Here is a 9,148-nt window from a genome sequence, read left to right as displayed (position 1 = left end):
AGATCAAAGGGCTACAAAAATTGGGAAGGAAGAAGTCAAACTTTCTCTACTTGCAGATTTTATGATAATATACATAAGTGATCCCAAAAATTCTACCAGGGAACTCCTATAGCTGATAAATACCTACAGTAATGTGACAGGATACAGGATCAACTCAAAAAAATCAGTAGCCCTCCTATATACAAATGATAAAGGGGCTGAGAAAGAAACCAGAGAAACATCACCCTTCACAATAGCCACAAGTAATATAAAATATCTTGGAGTAACTCTAACCAAAGAAGTGAAAAACCTGTACAGCAAGAGCTTTAAATCTTTGAAGAAAGAAATTGAGGAAGATATCCAAAAATGGAAAGATCTCCCATGCTCTTGAATATGTAGGATTAACATAGTAAAAAATGGTAATCCTACCAAAAGCAATCTACAGATTCAATGCAATGCCCATCAAAATCCCAGCACAATTCTCCACAGACCTCTAAAGAACACTACTCAACTTCACATGGAAAAACAACAACAACAACAAAAAAAAAAACAGGAAAGCCAAAACAATCATCTACAATAAAGGAACTTGCAGAAGTGTAACCATCCCTGACATCAAGCTCTATTACAGAGCTACAGTAATGAAAACAGTTTGGTATTGGCATAAAAACAGACAGGCGGATCAATGGAATCAAATTGAAGACCCTGATAATAATCTACACACCTATGAACACCTGATTTTTGACAAAGAAGCTAAAGTTATACAATGGAAAAAGGAAAGGATATTCAACAAATGGTGCTAGCACAACTAGATATCAACATGTAGAAGAATGCAAATAGATCCATATCTTCCCCATGCACAAAACTCAAGTCCAGATGGATCAAAGACCTCGACATGAAACCAATGACACTGAACCTCATTAAAGAGAAGGTGGGAAGTAGCTTTTAATGCACTGGCACAGGAGACCACTTCCTAAATATAGCACCAGTAGCACAGAAACTGAGACCACCAATTAATAAATGGGACCTCCTAAAACTGAGAAGCTTCTGTAAGACAAAGGACACAGTCACTAAGACAAAATGACATCCTACAGAATGGGAAGAGATCTTCACAAACCCTATATTGGACAGAGGACTGACCTCCAAAAAAAAATAAAGAATATATAAAGAAACGAGACATCAAATTACCAAATAATCCAATCGAAAAGTAGGGTACAGACCTAAACAGAGAATTTTCAACAGAAGAATCACAAATGGCTGAAAGACACTTAAGAAAAAGCTCAACATCCTTAGCCATCAGGGAAATGCAAATCAAAATGACCCTGAGATACCATCTTATACCTGTCAGAATGGCTAAGATCAAAAACACTTATGATAACTTATGCTGGAGTAAGAAAAACACTCATCCATTGCTGGTGGAACTGTAAACTTCTACAGCCACTTTGGAAATAAATCAGTATGGTGGTTTCTCAGAAAATTGGGAATCAGTATACCTCAAGACTCAGCAATATCCCTCTTGGGCATAAACCTTAAAGAAGTACACTCATACCACAAGGATATTTGTTCAACTATGTTCATAGCAGCATTATTTGTATTAGTCAGAACCTGGAAACAACCTAAGTACCCCTCAACGGAAGAATGGATAAGGAAAATGTGGTGCACTTACACAATGGAGTACTGCTCAGAGGTAAAAAGCTATGACATCTTGAAATTTGTGTGCAAATGGATGGAACTAGAAAAAAACATACTGAGTGAGGTAACCCAGACCCAGGTAGACAAACACGACATATACTCACTCATAAGTGGATATTAGACATAAATCAAGGGATAACCAGCCTATAGAAGAAGCTGGGGAACAAGGGGAACCCTCGGAGAGACATGCATGAATCCCTCTGGGAAGGAGAAACAGACTAGATCTCAGGAGGAAAATGGGAGTGGGGGCAGGGAAGGTAGAAGCGGAGGGGGATAAGAAGAGGGAGGAGGAGAACATGAGGAAACAGGATGCTCAAGAAGAGGGCAAGACAGAGAGGGAGAGCAAGGAAAGAGATATCTTGATTGAGGGAGTCACTAAGGGGCTATGGAGAAAGATAGCACTAGGGGAATTCCCAGGAATTCACAAGGATGACGCCATCTAAGACCCTAAGCAATAGCAGAAAAGATGCCTAAACTGGCCTTTCCCTGTAATCAGATTGATGACTATCTTTTTGTTTTGTTTTGTTTTTGTTTTTATATTTGCTTTTTTTTTTTCGAGACAGGGTTTCTCTGTGGCTTTGGAGCCTGTCCTGGAACTAGCTCTGTAGACCAGGTTGGTCTCGAACTCACAGAGATCCACCTGCCTCTGCCTCCCTAGTGCTGGGATTAAAGGCATGCGCCACCACCGCCCGGCTTGATGACTATCTTAATTGTCATCATAGAACCTTCATCCAGCAACTGATGGAAGCAGATACAGAGATCCACAGCTAAGCACTGGACGGAGCTACTGGAGACCAGTCAAAGAGAGGGAGAAATGAGGATATGAGCAAAGGGATCAAGACCATGATGGGAATACCCACAGAAACAACTGAGCTGAGCTAGTGGGAGCTCACTGACTCTGGACTGACAGCTAGGGAATCTGCCTAGGACTGAACTAGGCACTCTGAATGTGGGGGGACAGTTGTAAGGCTTGGGCAATCTGTGGAGCCACTGACAGTTGGACCAGGATTTATCCCTAATGCATGAATTGGCATCTTGGAGCACATTTGGAGGGACACCTTGCTCAGCCTAGATATAGAGGGTAGGGCCTTGATCTGCCTCAAAGTGAGGCATCAGACTTTATTGATTCCCCATGGGAAGCCTTACCCTTTCCTAGGAGTGGAGGGGGTGTGGTGGTGGGAGGAGGTGGGAGGAGGGGAGGGGGTGTGAATGGGGATAGCTATGTGAAATGAGAAAAGACTGCATTAAAAATTCTTACATAAAAAGAAAAAATTATAATTCACTGTGTTCGAAAATTTATTTTTATTTTATATTTTATTTATGCATATGTGTATATGTGCACATGTGTGTGCCATGACTGCAGAGGACAGAAGAGGGCTCAGACCCCCAGAGCTAGAGCTACTGCTGATCTACCCAAGTTGCTGCTGGGAATGAAACTTAGGTCCTGCAGAAGACCAGCAGAACTCTTAACCACCGAGCTCTCTTTCCAGTCCCTATATTACCATGGTTACCACTCCATTCTTGAGGATACAAAGAACCTGGACATCACTTCAGGAGACATTTCCCAGTCTCCTCTAGTAACAGTGTGGGGGTTGGAAGCACGGCCCAGGAGGGACCCGATATGATGTCATCTCCACAACGAGTCCAGCCAGTCCCATAGGAGGAACGACCGCTGCCCTGGATTCAGCATATCCCAGGATGTGGAGCTGCCAATGCCCGAGTGGAAGATGAGTTAAATCCATCACGGGAAGCTTAGAGACTATGGAACTTTAAAATAATCCAATTCCAAAAGAGGACAGCACTCAGTTCTCCAGCTTCCTCCGCTCCTCGGAGGCAGGCTGCCCTCGGGAAGGTGTGAGGTCTGTGGACAGACAGCGCTATGCACGCTGGTAATTTCTGGAGCAGACGGCCATTGAGTGAGCTTGGTCTCCTGGGAGAAGTGCCAATCCACTCCCTGGGACACCAAGGCTTTCATCTGTACACCAAGATGGCGTGCTCCACAGTGGGTCTCTCTAGCTAAAGAGCAAATTTAGGAGAATAAGTAACCCAAGTCCATGCCTAGCCACACCATGCCACCTGCACAGCCAACCAGAGAAGGAGAAATACAACAAAATGGAAAAGACTGACTGCCCACAGGATGTCAGTTACTGAGATCAGACTTCTCATCGCCTTGAAGAAATGGAAGAAAGTGAAACAAGTCTCAGTTTGAATAGGGAAGCTGTCAATCCAGCAGTCTGTCTTCAACTGTACCATGCTTCTAGAGTGAGCACAAAATAAGATGAAGACCCCTTGAGACAAAAGTCAGAGCAAAGGCTGGAGAGATGGCTCAGCGGTTCAGAGCACTGACTGTTTTTCCAGAGGTCCTGAGTTCAATTCTCAGCCCCACTTCCTGTGACTCCAATTCAGGATGATCTTCTGCCCTCTTCTGGCTGCCACTGGTACTGCATGCAGGTGGTTCACAGTCATACACCCAAGCACGTACACATAATAGTAAATAAAATAACCTTGATAAAATTTTATAAAAAGAATGCAGAACATCAAGTTTGGGGAGATGGCTCAGTGGGTGAAGTGCTTCTTATGTAGGCAGAGGTGTGGGCATTTCTATTCCTAACACTGGGGTGGAACTGGGTGATGGTGGAGGCAGAGACAGGTGAGTACACAGAGTTCAATGACCATTCAGTATAGCACACAGTAAATATTGGGTTCACTGGGAAACCTTATCTCAAGGAATAAGGGTAGCTGGGTGTGGTTGTGCACACCTTTAATCCCAGTGTGTAGGAGGCAGAGATGGGTGGATCCAGATCTGTGAGTTCAAGGCCAACCTGGTCTACAAAGTGAATTCCAGGACAGCCAGGACTGTTACACAGAGAAACTCTGTCTTAAAAAGAAGAAGGAGAAGGAGCAGCTCTAACTAGAGGCATGGTAGCACACGCCTCTAATCCCAGCACTCGGAAGGCAGAGGCAGGCGGATCTCTGTGAGTTCAAGCCCAGTCTGGCCTAAAAATGAGTTCCAGGCCAATCAAGGGTACAGAGACCCAATCTCAGGAGGAGGAGGAAACTAGAGTTGGCCAGAGGGCTCAGTGAATAAAGGCACAAATTAAGTATTTGTTTTATTTTTTAAAAATAGGGTTTCTCCGTATAACCCTGGCTGTCCTGCAACTCATTTTGTAGACCATGTTGGTCTAGAACCCAGAGATCTACCTGCCTTTGCCTCTTGAGTACTGGGATTAAAGGTGTGTGCTACTGTGCCTGGGAAAAATTAGTTAATATTTAAATGCAGTTTTTAATATGTTGTCCAATGTGTGGACAACTGCATCCACAGAAAACCTAAGAGAGCTTGGGAAGTAATTCCAGACAGAAAGGAATAGATAGCAGCACTTTCTCAGGAGGGTTCTGCTTGCTAGAGGCAAGCGCTCTCATTTAAGAGAGGCTTCCTGACTCAGCTTTAGCTGCAAAACCCTGCAGCTATTTTAAGAGGTCCTGCCACAAAACACTTAAATGGTATTGATAAAAAGCTGACCGCATGCTTTTTGATGGTGGCAGGGATCTTGAAACGCCATAGAGTTGTGGCAATAAACATGGCTCCAGCCAGTACCTCTGCCATGAGGCTAGACTCTCAGAAAAAAGCTAAGGAATGGGCTGGATCCAGCCATCAAAGCCATGGCTTTAATCCTAGCCACATTGCTTAGTAAATTAAAGATTCAAGTGGTCAGAGAAAGAGAGATATACAGTAAAGAGAGATTCAGATGAAGAAAATCTTTAAATGTTTTACAGTGTGTTTAAAAATATATGTAGGCCTGGGAAAGAAAAGAAAAAGGAAATTTTTAAAAATGAGAGTAGTTGAGTGTGCTGGCACACACCTTTAATCTCAACTCTTGAGAGGCAGAGGTAGACAGGTCTCTGTGAGTTCAAGGACAACTTGATCTACAGAGTGAATTCCAGGATAGCCAAACCCTGCCTCAAAAAGTCAAAAATTAAAAATAAAAATAAAAGAAATAGAGTTTAAAATAAACCGACGTAAAGATGAAAAATACACAGAGAATCAGGATACTGTATGTTATTGTGTTGTATTTAAATTGTTTAATAGCTGAGGAAGGAGCAAAAGCTGCTAAAAGATATTTGATTATAAATGCTACTGGATTAATCCAACATTTGTATTTTGAAAATGCCTTAACTTCAAAATTTAAGTCAAAAGATATGCTACTTTGGAGAAGAGGTTTTGTTTTGTTTCCACAGGAAATGAGAGACTGTGGATTCATTCTAGGCTAAGAAAAATCAGGTTTGATCAAAGAAGATCCCCCTGAGAAATCTCCATCAGGAGCAGATGGTCCAGATGATCCAACACTTCAGAGGACCCCTGTTGGAATTTCCTCTGAGTTCTTCATCCAGAACAACTTCAAGACTGCTGGCTGAAATGATCAAGCCTCACAGAAAACTCCATTCAGGACTTGATCAAAACTATAAATTTTCTTTAGGTCCCCATAAGATTATCAGCACCTCCAATCAGCAGGAAGTAACCTGGAAAACTATGACCACATTCCCAAAAAATGGACTATGGCCTTTGTTTAAAATGTTGGTTACAAATTGTTATGAATAATGGTCAGTAGAAAAGCTAAACAAAGAAGATTCAATTCAGTGTTCTTGTTTTAAAAAAGGGGAAGGGAGTGCTGTGGGACAATGGTCTGTACCCTGTTTATGTATTTTAAATAAACACTGATTGGCCAGTAGCCAGGCAGAAAGTATAGGTGGAGCAACCAGGCAGGAAGCAGAGGAAGGGCAATGAGAATTCTGGAAAAAGGGAAGTCTCAGTCTGCAGTCGTCACCGAGACACAGAGCAAGCAGGACATGACTGCCTCACCATAGAGGGTACCAAGCCACATGGCTAACACAAACAAGAATTATGAGCTAATATAAGTTATAAGACTTAATAAGAAGCCTGAGCTAATAGGCCAATCAGTTTATAATTAATGTAGACCTCTGTGTGTTTACTTGGGACTAAACAGCTGTGGGACCTGGTGGGACAGAAACATCTGTCAGCAATGTTCCAGACGGTAGAGGAGAAAAACTGAATTTGTTGAATAGATACAGACAATATTTAAAAGGTTCAAAGTCTGAATAATGTTAATGTTGCTTCTAAACATGCTTTTTCTTTTCTTTTTAGTTTTATAAGACAGGATTTCTCTGCCCATCAAAATCCCAGCAAAATTCTTCAAAGACCTTGAAAGAACAGTACTCAACTTCATTTGGAAAAGCAAAAAACCCAGGATAGCTAAAACAATCCTGGGTAATAAAAGAACTTCTGGAGGCATCACAATCCCTGACTTCAAACTCTACTACAGAGCTACAATACTGAAAACAGCCTGGTACTGGCATAAGAACAGACAGGAGAACCAATGGAACTGAATAGAAGACCCAGATATCAATCCACACATCTTCGAACACCTGATCTTTAATAAAGAAGCCAAAAAAAAAGTCAAATGGACAAAAAAAAAGCATATTTAACAAGTGGTGCTGGCATAACTGGATATCAACACGTAGAAAAATGAAAATCTACCCATGCACAAAACTCAAGTCCAAATGAATCAAAGACCTCAACATAAAGCCAGCCACACTGAACCTTATAGAAGAGAAAGTGGGAAGTACACTTGAACACATTGGCACAGGAAACCACTTCCTAAACAGAACCCCAGCAGCACAGATACTGAGAGAAATAATTAACAAATGGACCTCCTGAAGCTGAAAAGCTGTCGATTGCTTTGGGTGGGTTACTCAGTCTAGGGGTTGTAACCCACCCTACAATCAGTTATTCCAGGGTCTCAAAGGGGCGCTACCTGGAAGGGAATGAGCTAGGACAGAAGAATGAGGCCAAGCAGATTTGTCAAAGCCCCGTTTATTAGGATCATGGTTGCTGTTTATATAGCCCCTTGAATGAGGGCTTGGGGGGGTAGGGAAACTGGATTCTTGCCGAGTGTTTCAGGTCACGTGATTCAGGTTTGTCACATAGGCCAGGAGGTTGCCTTCGGACAGGTATGCCAAGAAGTCACAAGTTGCCACACCTGGTTCCCTGGATAGCTGGAATGTGAGGCGAGTTCTGCTAACAGATAACAGTTAATTGGGTGTGGGGCAGGTTCTGTCAATAGAACATAATTATGGGTGTGGGGTTCCCTGCAGACTCCCCAGGGTGATGGTTCCTGTAATGATTTTTAGGGGGGAAATGGCTCGTGACAAAAAGCTATAAAGCAAAGGACATGGTCAACAAGACAAAATGACAGCCTACAGAATGGGAAAAGATCTTCATTAACCCATATAAGCAGTTACAATGGAAAATATGGTGGGGAGAGGAGGCTAGGGTCATAGAACAAAAAGGTAGGGCTAGAGGTATGGAAATTTTCCAAAACCAGCTTCTTAGTGAAGGCAAGTATGCTGATTTGCAAAGAGAGTTTAAATTTGACAATCATACCTTGGCCCTAGGCCATACAACAGTTTTGAGTGCTTGAGACAGGGATGAAGAATCAGGAAATAGGACTGAGTCATTTACTAGAATTATACAAAGACTGACTCAACTGTAAATAGAATGATATCAGATCCAGTAGTTAGGCAAATATTAATTGAATCTTTGGCTTTTGAAAATGCTAATTCAAAATGCAAAAGGATAATTAGGCCCTTAAAAGCAAGATCAGCACCAATAGATGAATGGATTAGAAATACAGCTGATATTGGGTCTCACATGTATAATAATACTTGGATAGGAAAAGTGATTCCTCAAAATTTTAAGAAAAATTAAAAAGTCAGATGTTTTGATTGTGGTAAACATGGTCATCGGAAAAGGGATTGTAGGTAAGGTCTTTCTAGAAACAATGCTTTTTTAAGAGATAATCCAAATAGAAGGCCCAAGAATTCTGAACTATGCAGACGATGTGGCAAATTCCTGCATTGGACTAATGAATGCAGACCAACATGGTACAGGCAAGGTAATCTTTCACCAGTGGCAAATTGGCCAGTATCAACTTTGGTTCAATAATTCCCTGCCAGCATTAAGGAAACTCCTACACACAGCTATTAAAAGACCTAATGCCTGTTGTTGAAAACCATGCTGCTCTGAATGACAGAACAGCTTCAGTAGATAAGACAAAAATTTTAGAAGAGAATATAAAATAAGTATTTTGGCAAACTTTTATAAAACGACCAAAGACCAAAGCTAAAACTATGAATAAATGACATTGTAATTAAAGGTTTCCTAGATACAAGTGCAGATGTAACAATAATTTCACCAAAATCTCGGCATACTGATTGGCCTCTTCAGGAGGTAGGTGTTCAACGGGAACTTTATCTCAGGTAAAACAAAGAACAAAATATGTTGAATGTCTAGACCAGAAGGACAGGCAGGTAAAGTAAAGCCATGTGTGGCATACAGCAATAAATTTATGGGGACATGATCTGTTGCAGCAATGGTAAACACAGATTAACATTCCTCCAATCT

This window comes from Alexandromys fortis, unplaced genomic scaffold (assembly GCF_014885135.2).
Source record: "Alexandromys fortis isolate MF-2015 unplaced genomic scaffold, M_Fortis_MF-2015_v1.1 scaffold_212, whole genome shotgun sequence".
NCBI classification, from domain to species: Eukaryota; Metazoa; Chordata; class Mammalia; order Rodentia; family Cricetidae; genus Alexandromys; species Alexandromys fortis.
This window is presented reverse-complemented; position numbering follows the sequence as displayed.